The 21,768-nt window shown below is 41.3% G+C and overlaps 1 protein-coding gene and 1 long non-coding RNA gene across 7 annotated transcripts in view; one reads left to right on the top strand and one right to left on the bottom strand.

The window, feature by feature from the left end:
* Nucleotides 1-20,750, bottom strand: part of LDLRAD4 (low density lipoprotein receptor class A domain containing 4) — a 285,264-nt gene extending 264,514 nt beyond the window's left edge. For 2 of the 6 annotated variants that reach the window (XM_023921365.2, XM_086893303.1), the window contains exon 1: nucleotides 20,599-20,750. The gene's annotated coding sequence lies outside the window, so the exon portion shown is untranslated. The other 4 variants (XM_086893267.1, XM_086893284.1, XM_086893265.1 and 1 more) reach the window with 4 other exon arrangements.
* LOC111925002 (uncharacterized) lies at nucleotides 10,343-14,964 on the top strand. Its single transcript, XR_002861989.2, has 3 exons — nucleotides 10,343-10,675; nucleotides 10,819-10,883; nucleotides 12,127-14,964. It is a non-coding gene; the product is annotated as an uncharacterized LOC111925002 (long non-coding RNA).
* Nucleotides 20,751-21,768: the final 1,018 nt, after the last annotated feature.

Genomic DNA, 21,768 nt, shown 5'->3' with positions numbered 1-21,768 from the left:
GCTTTTAGTATGGCTGTTACCTTCTTGACCAACTGAAAGTTCAGATAATTTTTCTTACAGGAAGAATACAGCAACCCTTGAATTACCTTATAAAATACAATTTTTTTTATTTTTTTTCTTTAAAAAGAGACCTTTTCCTATTCCCTACTTCCAGCATATCATGCAGCTCAAGAGAAATGTCCAGGAAAAGTCTCCATTTTGCAAGGGTCACTTACAAAAGAGTGTGGGAAGAACAGAATGTCCAGCTACGCACACTGCATCTGCAACTACTTCAGCTGGACAGTTCCATTTCTGTGCAGGGCAGCTCCTTCTGGGAGGCAAGTTCAGCTCCCTTCTTTCTCAGATCCCTGAAGAATATATGCTTCACTGTTCATTTTAATGTCTTGGACTATAGGAGCTTCAGGATATTCTTTCCTGTATTTAAGTCTTCCGATGCAAGACATAGGGAACTGCAACTTGCAAACCTCTGTGGTAAAGGCTGACATGAAAAGTGGTAAATTAAAGAGTTTAGGCAACAGAGTTTTGGATTCTCCTGTGGTGCTCCATCAGATGAACTCCAGATTGAAAAGAAAGAAGAAGAGAGATATCGATTGGCATCCGCAAAAGCATGATAAAACACAGCTCCAACTAGATCCAGACAGTTTCTAGGCTCTCAAAGCAGACAAACCCCATAAAATTCCAAATTTCCCTCCAGCTGAAGGCTTCAGTTTTAAAATTATCAAATAGAACTTTTTTTTTCTTACTTTTAATGTTTAAAAGACTGACAGTTTCAAAATATAGATACAGAGGATTACTACAGAGGTCCCCAAATATGAGGTGAGTCTATGAGGGATTTCTTCAGCTCCTGACTTTGCAGCAGACTTCTCTTGCAGGCTATCCAATGAAACCACATGTTCCTAGAAACACAGCATCCCTGCTCACAAAGTGGAATCCTTGGCTGTTAATCTCTGTGACAAAGACCGTGACAACACCAGGCCTCTGGCCAAAACAAGTTTACCAGGAATCAAAAGGAGGTTGCATCTTATTTTGGTTTTGGTCAAAGTCTGTCAAAAATATCTGCAATTGAACAACCCAATTTCAATGAACTGCCATTTTCTGTGTAAAGTACATCCACTTGTAAGTTTGTAATTAGGCCCATCTAAAATGCCTCTTAATAGCATCATCATGAAAACTGATCAATAACAAGCAACATGGAGGAAAGTTGAGATAAATGAAGTACAGTGTGAAACACTGAAGTTACAGCATGATAAACACCTATGTCAAGAGCCTCTCAGTCATACACAGATAGGTTTAGACCACTGTAATTTAACTTACGTTCTGAATCACATTTTCCATCAGATGAGAACGTTAAATGACCTTTGATTGATTCAAGTTAAATATATAAGGCTGTTCTGTATTCAACAGAGCATTCACACACAAGTTTAACATACTCTGACATACACATCCTGACTCAACACTTCAAGTGATTTGCTCTGGTGTCTGCATGTAGACATGATTAAAGGCTTTTATCTCCAACCGCTAACAATACCCAGGGGAGAACAGGGAATGGGAAAAGGCAGAGTCTGCTGCTGGTTGCATATTCAACTGAAGAGAGAACTCAACATTTCAAAAGACACTTCCAGAACACCTTGCACACCTAACTCCCACTCTGCAAACTGAAGAGGTCCTCTTACGCCTCTCTATACTTCTTTTAAGTCCTTTTGGTTTGATCTGTTTTTAGGTAATTTTAAACAAAATTATGAATCATTAACCAATGCTTTTTTAACTCATTACTGTGCATTATCAGCACTAACACATCAGCACTGTGATATTTCTTTCTACCTATTTGCCAACCACTCCTTTAAGAAAAAGGAGACCAGGCTACACAGGTGGTTGGAGCTTTCTGCTGTAGAAACTTTACATTATTCCAGCTGTTTTCTTCAGAAGGCTGTAAAGATCACTAGAACAGAACAGTAGATTTTCACCTACAGCTGAAAGTTAGAATCCTCATCTCTGTAGCCACTGCAGGTGACTTCCTCTTGCAACTGAAGAGAGATTTATCTCCCTAATCCTTGGTACAATAATCCCTACACTAAAAAGTTAGACCAGTGTTGATACCAACCTAATAAGGCACTGTAAGAATAAAAATATTTATAAAATGCTTTGATGAGAAAGCTTTGCCATAAGGTGCTAAGTAGAACAGGTCAGATAAAGCACACATTTGACAAACACTGGCAGTATTTCTGTTCATCAACAGATGGTTGCTTTAAAAAAAAAATAAATTATTATTATTATAAGCTATGTGAAAGTAGCCACAAAACAGTACCTATATTCAACATTATGCTTTTAATTGGACAGATGGATCACATGTTAGAGGCTTCCCAATTAAATAAGGATAAGACATTTTAAATTAAAATAGGGTACTTGCAACAAGCTAATCTGAAATGTGCCATTTCTAAAAGCTGGCTTAAAGGTTTGCAACAGGAAGAGGAACGTGAGAGGGTCACAAAACCAGAAAACATCTGTGTTGGAAATATCCACAGAACTCTCTTCTACCTCACTTGTAATACCTATGTAAGTTTGATGAGGAATTATAGACAACACAAACCTTTTGTACAACAAACCATCTACACATGAACTGCAGTGGCCAACAGCTGCCATTAGTCAGCCCAAGTCTAATTTTTATATGACCAGGTACAATCTCTAATTTAGGAGTACTGAACTTTATCTGTATCCATTTCTACCAACATTCAATTTAATTTTGCTTAGTGTTACTAGTTAAGGAAAACCTACAAAACCAGTCATCCCTTGAGGTGAAATTGTAAGGGAAGAGCACACACCAAATTGGTATCTCCCCAAAGGTGCCAGTTAAACAGCTATGGAGATTAAGTTGGGTTATTTCTAAGCATTCCTTCCATTTTCTCTCCCACACCTTCTGCTGTGCTCCTCAACTCTGACCCATGGGGCAGAAGCCAGAGAACTCAGTTTTGTCTTTTGAAAATCCCAAGAAACCATGGCAAACATCCAGCTGACATTCTGTGTAACACAGGCCCAAACACATGGATTAGCATCGCTTCAGCCAGTAACTAATGGCTGAGCAGAAGCAGAAAGCGAAGCAACGTCATTTACACCCAACACCTTAAGAAGTACTGTTACATCTAGGCAATTACATATACCAAGTACATCCCAACTAGATTCAGGACTAACAGACTCCTATTAATTTTTGCTTCATGTGTCATTAACACCTAATGGAATGTTCAGAGGTGTTTACAAGTCCAAAGTAATAATGTATCACTCTTAATTAATGCACGGGAAAAATTTCCTGAAAGTCTCAGTGGAAGAAGGCAGCTGTTAAAGAGATTGCTTCATATCTCAGTCACAGACTGCCCCCTCCTTTCCCGCTATGAAATGGAGAACGAGTAGGTCACAGGTGTGAGAAACCAAAATAATAGGCTAGGCCACACAACACAAAGAGATAATTAAGAAAGTGTCACACATTTTCCTTCCAATAATCTTTGAAAAGTTGAAGAGTGGAACTTATGTTTATAAAACAGAGTACTGTACTCTTTGAAGATGCTTCAAGTACTAGTGCTGAAAATGAAGACAAAACACAGTACCCTTATAATGGCATATGCTAGATAACATGAGTCAACGCTCAACACTTATTTTAGAACTCTAAGTACATTTCAGGGTTTATCCAGAAGAAAACACTATTTTCCAGTCTCTTCTCAATATGAGAAAGATTCTAGATCTTATTTTATTAAGCATTAACATCTGTTTTAACAGAAACCCTGAGAGAATTCTGTACTGTTCTCTAAAATCATAACTTAAATATAGTCAGTGGGTCCAAGGTTATGACAGAATCATTCAAACCTCAAGGTATTTCTCATACAAACATGCAAAAAAAAAAAGCACATCTTCCCCAAAGGTCAGTACATCTTTTACAATTTCAGAACACAGAAACTAAATTAAATACTGAGTTTAAAAATAATTGAAACCTCCAAACTCATCTTTTACAGGCAATACAAATTCACTGTCATGACTACATTTTTTCAGAAGCAGATTTATGACCAGTTTTTAACAAAAAGGGTACCAGGGTGTTAAGCATGGAAGAAATCAAGAACACAGCAAATGGAAAGACAAAGACATTCCAACAGACACTTCATCAACCTGCTCCATTTGCATGTGCAGCATTTCAGCACTGTATTTTTCTAGGCAATAGTGTCCTGCCTTTTAGAACTAATCCTAAACACATGCTAGATCAAAAACATGGGTACAATGTCGAACACTCTCTTTTTGTTTTCCCTGTTCATTAGAAAGCCAGGAGTCAGTGTCAACACAGAGAAAACTTTGCAAAGATCCCCACACAACTGGCAAAATACACTTGTCCTTTATCTGCTGCAACCAGGACTGAAGCCAAATGAAGTCAAATATTTTCATTTCTCAACTCACCTTAGTGAAACCAAACAAAATTAAACAGGAGCATCTGGATTTTGATTTAGTCCTACCCAACCATACTCACCAAGTAGGTGCCACTAGTCTAATGAACAGAATTCCTCTAAAGAGGAACAGTTGTCCAAAATGGTGAAATAAACAACTGAAACCTGTACTGAAAAGCAGGCAACAAGCATACATATTCCCAAATTCAGCCAAGTGCAAAAAATACTCCTATTAGAATTGTTTTGGATTAAAAAAATATTTTCAGTCATGCCTACCAACCAAATATCTATTTATAAATTTGTCTGTAGAGGACTAATGCTTTTTTGGTTAGGTAAGGGAGAGACTAAAGCCTGGGAAAAAACGTTGAAAATTTTCACACTTTAAATGTCTGAAATAACATTCAGTTCAGAATATAACTAAGTTTGCACAGCAACCTTTAAGACTAAACATCTGATTCAACACAAACCAGTATATTCTGGTTTTAATGGCACTCTTATGGAAAAATACCTCATCTGTGTGAATGACTGCTTCTCCGAGCAGTTATCCAGTTATCAGAGAGTCTATTACACCTGCAATTCTACATACACGTAGAAAAACATAAGCTCAGCAGCATCAGGCAGAGCCCCTACCACAGATTTACACCAAGCAGAGGTGTTCTAGCAGCAGTAATTTATCTATTCCTGCCATGTAACTTTAACAGCTTTTCTGTGTGGATGCTGGCAATCACTGACTTCCATTGTTCCCCAAATTGTCTAACAACATTTTCAAATGCTTTTCAGTTTTAGCAGATAATAAAACATAAAATCACTATCATATCCATCCTCTTTTGGTGCTTCCCTCAAAAAACTAACTCATAAACTGCTCTCCTAATAAAACTGTATTTCTGTGAGAACACAGCTCTCCCAGTTTGAAGGATCCAGATTCCTGCTCCCAGCAAGTTTTCAAAATCCTGTGGTAAGGATTTATGATCAATTTCTCTGCAAAACACAGACATTAAAAATAAATTATGGGTGTGTATGTGTTGCCTTCCCAGCCCTCTCCCCACCGCATGCACTTCCACCCCCAGCTCCTTTGCTGGCTTTCATGCAGATTTGTGCCAGACACTCGGCATCCTCATTAAGTGGTGTCTGGCAACCTGCCTAAGCTTTAGTGGGTTCTGGGAATGCCAATATATTAACCAGAGGACTTTTTGCATACCCTGGAGAGATTTTTATTCTAGAAAAGTCAACCATTTGGCACTAAGAAAACTTACTTCAAATCTAAGAAAGCTCTTCACTGGCAATAAGAAGAAAAAATGCATTTACATTCCTCTTACATTTCTGTCTCCTACCTGAAAGAAAAGTTTGATATTGAGCAAAATCATTCAAACACGGTTTAAAAGGTCAGTGTTTTCTGTAGTAGGATTTTAGAGAAAAGAACAACAGATACGAACAACACAGACACAGCACAACATCAAGAAAATTATTCATTTTCAGTTCCTTGTCTCTTGTGACCAAAATAATCTTAATCAGGAAGATTAAATTTACCAATTATTGTGCTGAGTGATAATGAATGGTGATATGGATGCCTGAAAATTTCCATTGCTTAACTAAACAATAAGAAAAAGCATTTAGTCAAGTGCATCTACATTTAGCATACTGCAAATATGATAAATCAAAGCATACACTACAGAAATGCATATAGTAAATAAATACAGATGATGAATACCAAGACATACTGCCAGCATGAAATACAGGACACACTGTAATGTCATGCTCTTATTCACCTGCAAGCATTCTTTCTACTGCTGTCCCCTTAGAGTTACTATTATTCAACTGACAGTCTCAGAACTAAGCAAATAAAACTCTCTAAGAAGAAAAAAAAAATCACATTTCTTTTTCAAATATGAGGTTCAAAAGAACACAAAGGAAAAAAGAAAGGCCCATGGCTTTCCTTTACTTGAATATTCTGCCCATGCAGCACATAGAGAAAGTACACTGGACAAATGTGTCATTTCAAGATCATTTCTTCAGACTTGTGTGCCCAGAGAATCCAATTCATTTCAAGAAGTTAGTCAAGAAATCTGCTACCATATAGATATCACTACCCATTATTATTATAAGTTCCTTCAAATTGACACCTACTTCAAACTCACCATCTTTATTTGTGCAAAAAATTGCCAACTTCCTGACATCAGCTTCAAAACACCACGGTCCCTTTATAATGGCCAATTAGAACAAGAGATTCAGCAAGAATCAATTAAAATCAATTCCATTTAAATGTTTTAGTGTACTAAGATTATGTTTGGTGTGAAAGAAATTTTTAGCTATCTAGGCTGCCTTTGCTTAGATATCAACCTTCTAGGCAAGACAGCTATTCTTAAAAATAGCTGTCAACTGAGAAAAGAAAATGTATATGCATGAATCATTTCACTACAGGGTTGGATTCCCAGCAACTGATGCACCACTGTTCTGGCATCAGTGCCTTTAACGAGCAGCTGATACTAGATTGGTGCCATTGAAGAATTTCACGGTTACCACAGAACCAATCTGCGGAAAAATTCATCTCCAAACTCCTAGAAGTATTTGCATTCTGTAACTGGCAATGCACTTGCAGGGAGCTGTTTTGAACCAGACAGGGAAAAAAAAAAACCCAAAAAAAAAAACAAAAAAAAAAAACCAAACCAACTTTTTCAAGACCACTTACAAGTTAAATGCAATAATTATGACTCCTGATGCAAGAGTTGCTGAACAGGTACATACTTTTTAACACTTAATTTCTCTTAGAGACTATGCTAAGCCAAAATACTTTTAAAGTATTTCTCTATTATTTCAATAATTATTTACTTCTTTCTGGCACATTATATCCACATTTGGAAATTTCCAAATATTTTGGAATATTCCAAATTATTTCAGACAGTGTCACTGACATAAAACTTGTTCTTAGTGGAAGGGCAGCACTAGACAGGGTACTGCAGTGTTGCCACTGGTGCTGAATAGATCACACAGACACAGCTCGAGGTGTGGTGAAAGGAAAGAGAAAGTTTATTTTTCCTCCCAGGATTTATAGGTTTCTGACCACAGGCAGGAATTGGATGGTCAGGATAACACTTTCCCACTGGCCACGAGAGATGTCCATCACAAGATGTGTAACAGAAGGAATGTATACCTATCTCTATGTTTCCAGTTACTGTCCTGGGAAAGTCTTAGAAAACTATGTCAGCAAGCTCAGAAGCTGAGTTTTCAGGGCGACACTGCAGGACAGCTGAGAAAGAGCTAAGTTTTGGTCAAGATAATCAGAAAGAAAACTTCCAGTCCCCTCTTCCCCTCTTGCAAAAATACACCTTCAATGCAGGGAAAACTAACAAGTCCTCATTTCAAGTCTCACTTTTATGTTCTGTGCAAAGAAAATAGCATTTTGTCTACTAAAAAATAAAAAAAGGCCAGGTTAGTTCTAAATTCCTAGGTTAAGCTACTGCCCAATGGCTTTAATCTTACCACATTTAATACAAGTGTGCCTCAATCTAGTATCTCAACTTCCTTGTACTTCCATAAGTTTTCTTGTAAGAAGTCTAAGGTCCTGAAGACTGAAAACTTCATCAGTCAAACGCTGCCTAGTGCCTGTAAGGTTTCAGTTAACAAAAACCAGTGATCTCAAATATTGTGTCTCACATTGTTAACGCATTCTGGGTTACACACTGATCACCATTCAGGCCCACTCTGGCATCTGAATTTCCTGGAGAATACTGATACGCCTTAGGTGTATACAATAACGATCTTCTCATACCTGAGTTGGAACTAACTGTGCTGGTATAAACACTGATTATACAAAAAGATGTGTTTCTATTTCTATGCATAACTGTAGAGAGTTGACACATTCCAATTTGAGTTCTCCTCATGCTGGTCACTTTGTGTATCACAGTAACTTAATACCTGGTGCTAAAATGCCAGTACAGATATAGATGTTCAGATTATCATCTCTATCTCAGCTAATATGGATAAGGGGATGTTGATTAGGCTGCTTCCCACCAGCGCATGGGTTCTCCAGCAAAACTTCCCCTTTCATTTACAGCCTCTAAGCCATAATATTTATATGTTCATTAGTGGAATCAAACATGTACGCACCATGCACAGTAACTTAATTCTACTCAAGGATGCATCGTATGTTAGAGAGCTCGGGATCATCGCAAAGAACAGGCTCCCCAAAACACCTTCCTAGAAATTAAATTGGAAAACAGAATTTAAGTTTTGTCTAACCAACATACCCAGGTATTGAAGCACCAGCAAGAACACTGCCCCTGCTTAGGCAGCATTTATGTTCTTACCTCATCTATGACTACCGGTAATTGTCCCTTGGGCTTTCTTAGTGGCGAAAACTCTCTCCCTTTTTGGCCAGCTTCAGATTTATGATGCTGGAGACACTTCACTCTTCGTGCTACGTGATCCACCTTTCCAGTCCACAAATATTTTAATGCAGGATGTTTTTGGTTTGGAAGCACAGAAAACACTCTTAAAGGAGCTTTCCATCCTGACAAGGAGATGTCTGTGCTTTTAGATGAACAAACTTTTATAATACCAAACAGTATTTTTAACACCACATTAAATTATTCACCAGATTTTTGTTCTCCTGCACAACCATTTGCTATTCAGAAAAGGTTTTGAATCCCACTAAAATCTGTATCGTTCCGGGTGTTCAGATCGCCCAGGAAAACAGAAGTTACTTTTGCATTTTGCCTGCTTCCTGTTTGCTTTTCACTGAACTTAAACCTACACACAACGGTGTGTTTGCCTCTTCAGCAAGCATCAAACCGTAGCCTACGCATAACTACCTACCCACCTACATGACAGAAAACCTGGCACACCATTCAGAAATTTGGGATGCACATATTCACTGCAAACAATGCAGGCAGGCGTGTGATACAGGCAGGCAAAGATCGACTTCTGCTAATAAACTTTTTTTTAAGGAAAAAAAAAAAAGGCACTTCATCAAATATAGGTCACTGGTGCGTGAGCCCGGCAGCCGCACTGCCGCTCTGCCTTCCTGCCAAAGTTGTCCGCCCGGCGCTGGGCGCGCACCTCGGCCGGGCATCCCCGCCAGGGTCTCCCCGCGGGGCCGGGCAGCGACACCAGCCCTGGCCGAGCGGCCGCACGGAGCTCCGCTACGTACTCCGGAGCAGCCGGAGAGGACGTGCCGCGCACTCCGTGCTCCCCAGCGCCCTGCCCGCCGCCGCGGCTCCGCAGCCCCGCTCGCCTCCGCCTCTCCTGCGGAGCCCCGGGGGTCTCCCGTCCGGGTTGCCGCTCCGGCCGCTTCCCGGGCCAGCCGGGGCAGGACGGCGGCGGGCGGCAGAGGGGTTCCCCGGAGCCCCGGCCGGCCCCCGCTATCAGCGGTACCTGTCACGCCGCCCTGGCCCCGGCCGGCACCCCCGCCTGCCCCCCCCCAGGTGCCGCGGAGGGAGGCGCTCAGCCCGGCCCGGCGGCGGCCGCGGGGAGCGGGCACTGCCCCCGCCGCGGCAGGGAGGGTGGGCGAGCGCAGCCGGAGCCCCCCGGCAGCCGCCGCCTCGTCCCCCGCACGCTCGCAGACCTTCAACTCGGGCCTCCCGCACTTTCTCTGGCACTTTCCGCGGCGGCGCCCCCCGGCCGCCCCCGGCCCCGCCGCGGCGGGCAGCACTCACCTCCCGCCGGCCCCCGCCGCTCGCCCCCGCGCCGCGCCGGCCTCCTCCGGAGCGCCTCGCCTCCTCCCCCTGCCTGTCTCCGGCAGCCGCTCTCCCTGCGCTGAGCCTGTGCCTGCCTCCAACTCATCCCCAGCCTCTCCTCCTCCGCCCCCCCGCCCTGCCCGCCCCGCTGGCTGCCGCCTGTCTGCAGCGAGTCTGGCTCCGGCGGGCGGGCGGGCGCGGGGGCCGGCGGCGGGGGGGCGGGCGGAGCGGGGGAGGGGAGGCGGCGCTCCCGCCCGGCCCCGCAGCCCACACTGACACCTGCCGGGTGGATGTGCGCGGCTCCGGCTCCGCGGGACCGGCCCCCGACTGCGCCGGGGGGCGCCCCGGATGCCGCCCGTGACTCGCCTTCCCGGAGAGAAACCTCATGAGGTTCAGCAAGGCTCTGGGGAGGAATAACCCCAAGTACTAGCGTTATTGGGGTTGGCGACCTTCTAGAGAGCAGCAGTGTGGAGAAGGACCTGGTGGGTAACAAGCTGACCGTGAGCCGGCGGTGCCTTTGAAGCTCTGAGAGCCAATGGGATCCTGGGGTGCATCGGGAAATGTACGGCCTGCAGATTGAAAGAGGTGATCCTCCCCCGTTCCTTGGTCCTAGTGAGGCCACATCTGGAGCGCTGTGTCCAGTTCTGGGCTCCTCAATACAAGAAAGACAAGGAGCTATGGCAGAGGGTCCAGCAGAGGCCACAAAGACCAAACATCTCTCTTAACAGGAGACACTGGAGGAGCTGGGCCTGTTCAGCCTGGAGAAGACTGAGACTGGATCTCATTAATGGAGGTAAATATCTCAAAGGCGGGTGCAAGAGCGTGGTGCCAGGCTCTTTTCAGTGGTGCCCGGCACCTGGACAAGGAGCAATGGCCAAAAACCAAAAAAGGAGTTTCACTTCAACGTAAGGAAGAACTTCCTGACCTTGAGGGTGGCAGAGCATTGGAACGGGCTGCCCAGGGAAGTTGTAGAGTCTCCATCTCTGGATGTTTCCTGTCTCATCTGCTCTAGGTGACCCTGGCTTGGCAGGGGGTTTAGACCAGATGATCTCCAGAGGTCCTTTCCAACCCTAACAATTCTGTGAGCTACTCTGGTAGTGTGGGAATGGCCCTGCTCCGAGACTGGCGGCAAGGAGGAGCCCCAGTGTCCATGGGGCAGCCCCACAACACCCACCAGCCCTCAGGCAGCCCCTGCCCCTGCACCTCTGTAAAGGTCAGGACCAGCACAGGGCAGGGGAAACAAAAAAAAGTACACTTTGTCCCATGCAGAAAGATAAATTTTTTAACTTTTCAAAAAATGTTGCAAGACAGGAAAACCCAGTTCACGTCAGGGCCCAGCAGGCACGAACCCAAGGCAGCTTCTGCCTTGCCTGTGTTCACTTGCAGGCACTGTCCATTCCAGACTCAGTAATGCAGTCCCACACAGAACTGTCATGCATTCACCAGCCCTTGGCCTCCCCCTATCCATGTTAATATCCTTTGGGTTGCAGGCCCGTGGTATGGATTATGTAGTAAAATGGCCACCTTAATCTCAGCTGTGCCCAAACCACCTGGGAACACGTATAGCAACCAAAGTTGCTATTACATGTTTAAACACAGGAGTATTTACACATACCATTCTCAGAGAAATAAAGAAGTCCCTATTTCTGGGAGCACTGGACTACCCAGAGAGGTTGTGGAGTCTCCCTCACTGGAGATACTCACAAACCATCTGGACACAATCCTGTGCTGTGTGCTCTGGGATGAACCTGCTTGAGCAGGGAGGCTGGACCAGATGACCTACTGTGGTCCCTTTCAGCTTGACCCATTCTCTGATTTCTGTTAATTTAGAGAACCAGCCTCAATTCACATTCCCATCCACAATGTACTTTAAAGACTTTCCCTTCCCAGTTACACCTGTGAGCCTAAGAATGAAGAGGATAAATAGCAGGGATGAGGTAACATGAAGAAGTGTAAATAATGCTAACTTAAAGCATGTGCATGTTGGATTCAAATGTGCTTGTTTCACTTTTTGCCTCACCTCTCCCAAATTGCAGGTTGGAAGGAAGATGTAAGTCTGCTTGAAGGAGCCAGGAATCTGCCAACCCTGAATCCAAAGCACCAAGCTATGAAGATTGTGGAGGTGATGGCCTGAAGTTGGTGCTGTGGGTCACCATTTGACTGGAAAAGGGGGAACCACCAGATTACTTCCAAAACAGAGAAACATTCAGAGCAGCAGTGAAAGAATATTTTAGCAAACATAGTTTGGATTAAGCCACAAGGAGCCAAAGGAACATCAAACACTACAGAAAGAGCTTCCAGTAATATGGATAATTATTGGGGCTACTTGTCCTGAGAGCTGCAAAAATCATCAAGAGGTCACAGGGTTAATCCCTAACTTGGCATTTATAATTCATTTATTTTTACTCTAACCAATTGGGAGAAACTCAATTTTAAGTTTGGTCTGTAGTTAGCCACCAAGAGTCAAGTGCTCCATTTCCAAAAGTGCCCGATTAATCTGTATATACTTCATAACAAGTTAATCTGACACACTTCAGTTGTATTCCCTTCAATGACTTCTCAAGCAATACCAGTCATTCACTTCCATCAAGAGAGTCTTCCCATGTGCGAAGGAATATCCTAACCCATGGAAGAACTTGAAAAGCATAAAAAAGTCACCTACCGAGTAACAAATTATTTCTATACAATACCTCTTGAGTGAAAAGATTTGCCTGGCAGCAGTTTGGGATATTTTGGGCACGTAGGAGGAGGAGGACAGCAAAAAGTGATGAAAATGCATAGAGATGCTCAGAAAGCATTGTGATGGATGCACGTATGGAAAGTGAAATGCTGAGGACACTCTGTGCTCATGATACTCCTATCCAAGATGTCTCTGGAGGAGAGAACCTGCAACCTAACATATAGGGGACAACATTTTCTCAGGTATACAAGTTCTTTACCTTTTAATCACCAACATTTCCATTTAAAGTTCTGTTCAGTGTCTTGCTCCACAAACGTGTCTGAAGAATGTCAGTATTTCTGAAGCTTAGAGATACAGTTAAAGTTAACATATTTCCCTGACAAAGTTATGTATCATAGGAGAACTTGGACTTGTATAGAGGTTTCACTATAAAGACAATCCCAGGGAGAGTTTGGTTATATGAAGAAACTTATCTTAAAAAATAAAAAAAGAAAACCCCAACATCTCTTCAGTGAAAGCCATACTCACAGTATCATGGCATTGTGTTCTCATATCCATAAGGCTGCACAGACATCCTGACTGTGTCCTGGATGAAAAAGTGAAAATTCTTATAATTGATTTAAGGTGTAGGCAGATCTGTGTATGAATTTCATTTTTTTCTTTATCTTCCTCTCTAAACATAGCAATGGTATAGCTAATATTTGGACTGCTGGAGGTTTTGTTGGGGTTTTTTTACTACTTTATTGTTCATCTGGTAGTAAAAGTAACTTCAGTGTTACTGGCAGACAGCAAGGTGCTCTGTTCCTGAGGGTGTAGCTTAACAATATAAGCACCACTTACCCCTGCCATGTTCAGAACCCCAGTGCAAGAACCAAGGAAACCTGGCAGACAGAATCCCTGCTATTCTATAATAAATACTTGGCCCAATCATGCTATTAGATATGGTAGGAGATACACAGTCTGGTGAAGCACTTAAGTCTGCGTGGCCATATCGATCCCTGGTGGGCCCCTTTTCTGGGCTTGTTACACATGCTGTAAGTGCTATCACTTCTTCCTTCCCAGTCTGGCAGTCTGCAAGATGTGCTGCACTGCTAGGGAGGAAGTCAGTGGGGAAAGCAAGTATTTGAACAATTATACTGAGAAGAACAAATTTGAATCTGGGGACATAAAGGCTGTTGGTTTTAGTTACTGGTGACTCATCTTGTTTCCCACCAGGAAGCCACAGATCAGTGTATTTCAAGTATTGCTGATTCCTATTATCTGTTACGCTGAGAGAACAAGGAGGAAGAAATTAAAAACACTCAAACCACAGTAAGAACACAGCTAAATAACATATGGGCACGTCATAAACCAGCCTTGCTAAACTACACATAAAAGCATGCTACAAATAAAACACCTAAAACTAGTCAGAAGAGTATTTGGTAGGGTTTGTTGCAGGTCATCCAGATTCCTCTCCCAGCTGTCCACCACAAGCAGATAAGCACTGCTCATAATTCCAAACCTGGGGCTGTTTTCAAAAACAAAGACTGCAGCCTTACTGGAACCCTGAAGTAGACAGGGACAGAAACACCTTCAATATGCTGGCTTCCAAAAATCCCCAATCTAGCCTCTGGAGTGGGGGGCAGGGCTTGGGTTTGGTGGTTTGGGGTTTTTTTTGTTGGTTTATTGTCTTAGGTTGCAATGCAAGATGTAATCAAAAGTACGTATCCTATTACCATCTGTTAAAACCAGGTGGGGCAGTGTTCTTTATCTTTTCCACAACCCATCCCTCATAGCTCCAGGGGGATATCTTCTGTTAATGTGCATTGAGTCAGTCACTGCATGGCTGATAAAATGACATCACCCCATTGTGAGATGCTCCACATGGGGGAGGAGCCAGGCATTCCTACCTGGATATAATCTGAGACACAAAACACCACAGGCAGCCATTCTCCACTGGATTCCCTGAGCAAGACCAGACCCATCTACACCACTGAACCTTCAGAGGAAAACTACATCCTTCTACAGGATCACTGCTTCAACAGAACCACATCTGTCACTCCAGGGAGACTGCAGCCACCATTTAATCAGACTGCTACCAACACCCTGACCAACGGGATGTTAGGTTGCATTCTGACTGTCAGTTGTTTTTCTTTTCACTACTGCACTTTTATTTTAATTTTCCTAATAAAGAACTGTCATTCCTATTCCCATATCTTTGCCTGAGAGCCCCTTGATTTCAAGATTATAATAATTAAGAGCTGGGGGGGGGGGGGTGGGTGTTTACATTTTTCCATTTCAAGGGAGGTTTCTACCTTCCTTAGCAGACACCTGTCTTTTCAAACCAAGACTTTATTATCATGGCAGAGTCTAGTGAGGGAAGCATTACAACAGAGAAAAAAACATGACAACTCTCTCACTAAAGCCAGGAAGTTATATTCTTTCTCTTGGATGATTCTCAAAAAGCTCATTCATTCCAAGGGCTTCCACTCTCCTTCCTAGTTAGACTAACCAGAGTACACCAGGGGAGAAAATTTCTATATTAGGCAATTTATGGAACTAATGGCAAACAAACAAATCTCTTCAGAATTTTAAAAATCAGTTAACATACATAAAACCATGCCACAGGCTTGCCATTATGGTTTTGGCCATTTTGAAGGAAAAAGGTCTATTAAATATTTTAGGAAAGACTGAAATTTTCCAGAGTGGTTCACGATCTTAACTCAAATTCAAATGTTTCAAATTCTAAATTGTAGAGGGATGGAGGCCTCAGTCTTCCCTGGGCTTCAGAGAGGTGCAAGGCCTTGACACGCACCTCAGTGGCTGAGCAGATGTGTGCAGATGGTCTTAATACAGAGCCCCTTGGCCAGATACATGACCCAGACTGACTGTATTTCCAACATGTCACAGGGGTGTGAAATTGTGTCACTCCAGAGAGTGCACCGTCCACCTTATATGCCTTGTTAAGTAGGTGGTAGGTATGAAAGCAATGACAGGGAGAAAATGTGTGTAAGGATGTAAGGATAGCAGCACAAGAAAGATTACTTCTTTTCCTGTTGTAGAAAATTCTCTGCCTGTTCTAGTCATTCACTGAAATTAGACTCCAACTCATTTGTTGTTCCTGGGTGCACACATATACACACGTTCATTCTGCAACACGTTGTTCATCTGCCAATTCCACCCACACACCTGCAGACCCCATCATGAGATGCCAATCTCAGTTTTAGAAATCCCACATATCTTAAGAGATGTTTTGGTTTTCTTGTCTTGATGGACATAACTAAAAAAGGTTTTCATGCTAAATAAAATGTAATGTCACACTGTAATCTTAGTGAGCACTATGAATATCAGAAGCACCCCAAGACTCTCCAAACTGTAACAGAAGCAATGCCACCCTCCTTTTCCTAAAAGGAGGTCTAAAGCAATAAAGTTCACAACAAGTGAGCACAGACCAGGTTGCCAGGTCTACTTTCACCTTCTGATGAATCAGCCAAGAAAGCTATGATGCCAAAACTCTCTGCAAGGAACTAAGAAAAAGGGTCTGGAATCAAATTGTATCTCATAAGATAATACCATGAACATTACCATAATAAACAGAGAAATTACACATGCTGTGTAAGAGGAGCTGGGCTACATCTTATTATACAGAGCCAATAATGTATGTAGCAATTAGACAATATTTGATCATCAAATAAGAAATGAATTCTTGTCTTAACCTGGCTGTTCTACAGGATGTACTCTGTTGTCATGAATTTACAAACAATTTATGTTTTCAGCTTTGCAAAATAAAGTCTTTGCCACATGAAAGGTAAAAGTTTTTTGTTTATAATACTATTTACCAAATATATTTTTAATATCTTTCCCAGGTCTCAGACTGATTTGTGTTGGAGGACAAGTCTCAATTTTCCATGATATAGATACAGAATTTAAATTATAAAAGAAATATGATTTGCTTTAAGAATGTACTCTGAGAACAGGCATAATCGGGAACTGATCCAAATTCTCCTGGTTTATTCTATGGCATTCTGTCTACTGGAACACAAAGCAGCTATTCACTGCTTGTTATTCTACACTTTTTGATTTAATGTACTACCAAAACCCTCTTTTTCTCCAAAAAACATTTCCAGAATTACTTTCTTAGCTACCAGTCCTACCGAACTGGCTTATCTCAGTTCTGATGTCAGTAATTAGTTTGCAAAGCACTTGTAAATGAAAGAAGTGACAAATATTGTTGGAAAAGATCCTCTTTTCAGGTTCACATCAGAAATCCCACTGACTTCAGCAGAATAGAAATGATCAGACTCATTCTGCACACACGTACACAGAAAACCTACAGAAGTAGTATTGAATAAACAATGTGTTGCCCACCTACTGTATCAAATGAAGCCATGAGCTAAAAACCCTAAAACCTTGGAAAGTCTTATGTGAAGAAAAGGGTATCATATGACAGGAATGCATAATAGAACTGATAACCAAGAACAGCATCATCATCATCATCATCTTATGTTTAACTGTAATGGTCAAATCAGCACTGCAACCTATAACCTTCTGGTTTTATGTTCACTAATATCATAATTCCTATTAAGCTGCCTGTCTTCCTACCTTTCATAACATTCCCAATAACTGGACACATCCATATGTGTTTAAAAGCCATTCCATTCTTCTTCTTCAGGTCTTCTTAGAATATTTCTATCTTTCTATTTAAGCACTAAAAAAAAAAAATCCCTCATTTTTGGAAATAAGGATCACTTTCACTGTTTCCCTGGTACAGTACAAAGGCATCTGATCAACACTTAAACTTTAAAATATAACTACCTTCATTTTAAGAACCCTACCCTTCAAATAAAGTTCTTCTGGTTCTGCCCTTCAACTCTCCCAAAAGATAAAGCTGCAGAGCTCTGAGAACTTCCCAGTGTTCACTTACTACAACTCCTCCTTTTCTCTTTCTTGGATATTTTTTTTTTTTTTGCCTCTGCTTTTGGGCTTCTGCCCAATGAAAGCCTTTGCATAAATGCAGCGTTGAAAAAGGTTTTACCATCAGAGAAGACAACTAAATTAAAGCAAATAGGTTGGACAGAGGACACAAATCAAATTGCATATATTTTCATATAGTATAGAGATGAGTGATTTTCATGCCCAATAGGAACATCATCTTCAGGGACCCCAGGCTAACACTGACCACTGAATCAGATATCCATATTGTTTATAACAAGCACAAGTGGAACCTACTGCTGACCACATGCTTGCTTTACTTCATCTGTTGCTCTAAGCAAATGCATTTTTTTATGTCTGGGAAAAGTGTTTTCACAATTGATAACATAAATACTGCAAATTAGACTGTTATATTATTATCTTATCTTATATTAGTTACCTTCTAGGTAACTCCTCCCAAAGGGATCTTAGGAACTGTTTTCTGTGCTCCTTCTCGTTAAAATAATCCCAGTGACTTTTTTTTATCTTCCCCACTGTTTTTGCATATCACCTATAATACATTTTTAATATTGAAAATCTGCATAGCATGCAGTTGTTTAATGCCTTTCATTAAAGGCTCTCAAAGCATTTTGTTGTCACTAATCAGTTCAATCTCACCAACCCAGGCATACACAAGCATTATTCCTATTCTGTAGACAAGAAAACAACTACTGAGGGGACTGAGTGGCAGAATTCATTCCCGCATTCAAACTCCAACCACTAGATCACAAACTGCTTGCAAAAAGACCAACTGTTCTCTCATGCTCAGAGCTGTAGGACTTCATTAACAGGAGTTCCTCCAATAACTTGCTGTGTCTTCTCTCAGATACTTCCTTAGCCACTCATTTATTGGCAGGTTACCTACAGATGCTAACATAGCATACAGACAACAAGAACAGAGGCCAGTACAAAATAAGCTATTAAAAAGGCACTTTCACAGTTATTTTAGCATCAGTTTAACAAGTTGCAAAATACATAAAAGCTACAGATTTTTACATGTTTTTCCTTCAACACACTGTTTACTTCTTGGGCCACCATCTTCAGCATTCTTCACTGTCAGCTGAATTACTTTAAACAAGACACTACTGGAAAAAATATTCAGAACATGTGAAAGGAAAAAAGAGTTTCTACATCTCAAAATGTTAACTTCAAAACTTTATTTTATCTTTGTAGGTACCATCCTAACAGGTCATACATACATCTCTCAAGTGAGTGTTAGAAGTACTGAGAAGTGCCCTGTCATGTTGTGAAAATAATACCTCAGTTCAGATGTTTAACATAATAAGATGAATGAAACCCCCCTGTATTTCTCTCTCAAATCTATCAAGTGGGGAACTACTATGTTCCAGGATAGTCTCTGCAACTGATTAGAAATGGTACAGATTATACACTATGTAACACAGACTTTCACAAGTGAACCAGTTTTTCTAGGTTAGGAATTTACACAATAGGCAGCAATCCCATATACTAGAGTTTTGGAGGGGTTTTTTTAAATGTTAAGTGATATGATTACAATCCTAACACAGAAAACAAAAATTCTGTTCCAGAGTAATGCAACTTTGGAAATTCTTCTGATATAATATTAAAATTTGCAGAAATATTAATCAAATTACACTGTGAAATTGACCTTTAGTTTTGTTTATTTTCTATTATTAAGTTACCATCTCTAGAGTAGCTTGATCTTCATTGCATAGAATGGAAACTGCTTAAAGGATGAATCAGTAAAAAGAAGTTGCTCTTGGTACAAATTTTGCCTCTCTTGTGCAGATTAACATCTTGCTTTTGCTCATATTGACTATACCACACTCTAACAGTAGGAATTCATGAATGAATTGTCACAAGTTAAGCTAGGATGTCAAATTTACTATAAATCGGTTAATTTTCAGTTGTTTTCTATAAAATGTGTACTATGCCCCAGCAGCACATGCAAAAGAAGTTGGTCCTTAACCAAGAAAATAAAGGGCTTGGAATTGGCTCATACTGACCTGACAATAACAATTTGCATGCAGGCAGTTAATGCAAAACAGCTGACTTGAAGTAATTTCCTTAGAATGAGGAGATAGAGACTGAGCAGATTATTCATATATGTATATTCTCGATATACATGCACTTACATTATGTTGGACAGTCTGGCAACATTTTGATAAAATACAGCTACACCTGGAGCTTATGCCAATCTAAGTTACCTCGTTTCCAGAAAGTTTCACTTCTTCAACCTATGTTTTTCTGGCAAGGTGAAAATGTGTGGAATAATGTCCTTGTTCCACAAACTTGAGACTTTTCACCATTGTGCAAACAAGGGCACATAAATACCTGCTTATGGTTTATTTGTGGCTATGCCATTCACAGACTTTTAGCACATAACAATCCCAAACTTCAAAACTCAACAACTCAATAAAGCCTGTTCCTGCTCTCAAGTTTTAGAACTAATATCTTAAGGTTTATTTGTTTAATCTTTATAGCTTTTACAGTGCTATTTATTTATTTCTCTGCTGTACTCAGTTTGTTACTCTGAGAGCATGAAAGATGAGCAACAACAAAACTTGAATTACACCCCATGCAGCGAGACCACGCAGCGACCTCAGAGCCTCCCCCGGGAAAACAGGCACAATGTTATCTCCAAGCCCTTTCTCCCTCCAAATATCTGCCCTTCTGCTGGGGGCAAGGCAGCAGAGCAAAGAAGATATTGTTCTGTTCAACCCCATTCCTGGCACCGCAGCCCAACAGCAGCACGCAAATCTTGGCAGGGAACACCGGTGCCTGGGCCGCTTGAACAGTTGCATGGGGCACGCAGCCAGAGGCTGCCCAGCTGCTGCTGGAAGGGGCTCCAAGTCACCCTCTCACCTACTGGGCCTCTCTGGTTCCACAAACCACTCACCCATATGGTGAAAACTGGAGCGGTGTCAAGGAGACTTCCCCCCATCCACAAGTCCTTCCGTTAACTGGTATGGGCTCTACTTGGTAGTTAACCGCAATGATCCAGGCACAGGCTAGATGCTGAATTCATTTAAAGAGTCCTCAGAATCACGTCTGCTACCAGAAAAAAAAAAACAAAACCACTTTGGAGTCAGTATAGCTGTGATTTGTCTGTTCCTAAAGGGAATTACATGAGCATAGGAATTTATTTTTCAGTGGGCAGTCTCAGCTTTGTACTAGACATATGATTTTATAGGAAATCCACATGTCATTTAGAACAGTGTCAAAAGTCAGACTAAAATTAGTATTTACTGAATGAGTTTTTAAAAGAAAAAATATGCTCTTCAGCTTAAAGGAAGAACTGTAAAAATATCTCAGACTCTTGTATTTCTCTTAGCAATATCAATAGGGTTTCTCTTGTACAAATATGTAAGTCTAAAGAATCAAGAATGAAAATACTTCCCATGTTTCTGCTTGGATATGGCTCATAACTTGGGATCAAATTATGAGTCACAGTTCCCCCAGAGTACAGAATTGTCCACCACTTCTCTCTGATTTACGTGCACAAAATCTACCTACATGAAAAGTCTTTAAAAGACCAAGATGGATTCTCAATATTTATTCAGCAAAAAATTGAAACTATTTTTGTCAGTCTTAGGTTTACTTAGGCAATACCACAACTCTCTGCACACTAGTCCACTAGTCAGTGTAAGCAGGGAAAAATGCCCAAAGTACTACTTATTTTGTTTTGAGACAGCCACACCAAAGCTCTACCTACCACTCTACAGAGTGAGTTCACCTTCATGCCATGCTGTGCCTACCCAAATTGTAGCAGTCACCCACTTTCACTGAATAAAATGGTGCTTTATTTGTAAAGATGTAAATAAAGCTCTCTTTGTTCATGAAAGATCCCTATTCTTTTCAGCAAAAGGCATGATCTCATCATTCTGATATAATTGTCCCATTAATTGCATGAAAAGAAACTTTGCATTGCCACAGCTGAAACAGATCACTCTAGCAGGTGAATTTGAGAGTCTAGAGGGATGTTTACAATTTACCTCATCAGCAGGAAGAAGAATATATGTCATTTAGCTATTCCCTAGGAGTGAGAAAGAAAGCAAAATCAGCATGG

The sequence above is a fragment of the Cyanistes caeruleus genome, chromosome 1 (assembly GCF_971803275.1).
Source record: "Cyanistes caeruleus chromosome 1, bCyaCae1.hap1.1, whole genome shotgun sequence".
Lineage (NCBI taxonomy): Eukaryota > Metazoa > Chordata > Aves > Passeriformes > Paridae > Cyanistes > Cyanistes caeruleus.
Note: the sequence above shows the minus strand (reverse complement) of the source record. Positions and strands in the feature narration are given on the sequence as shown.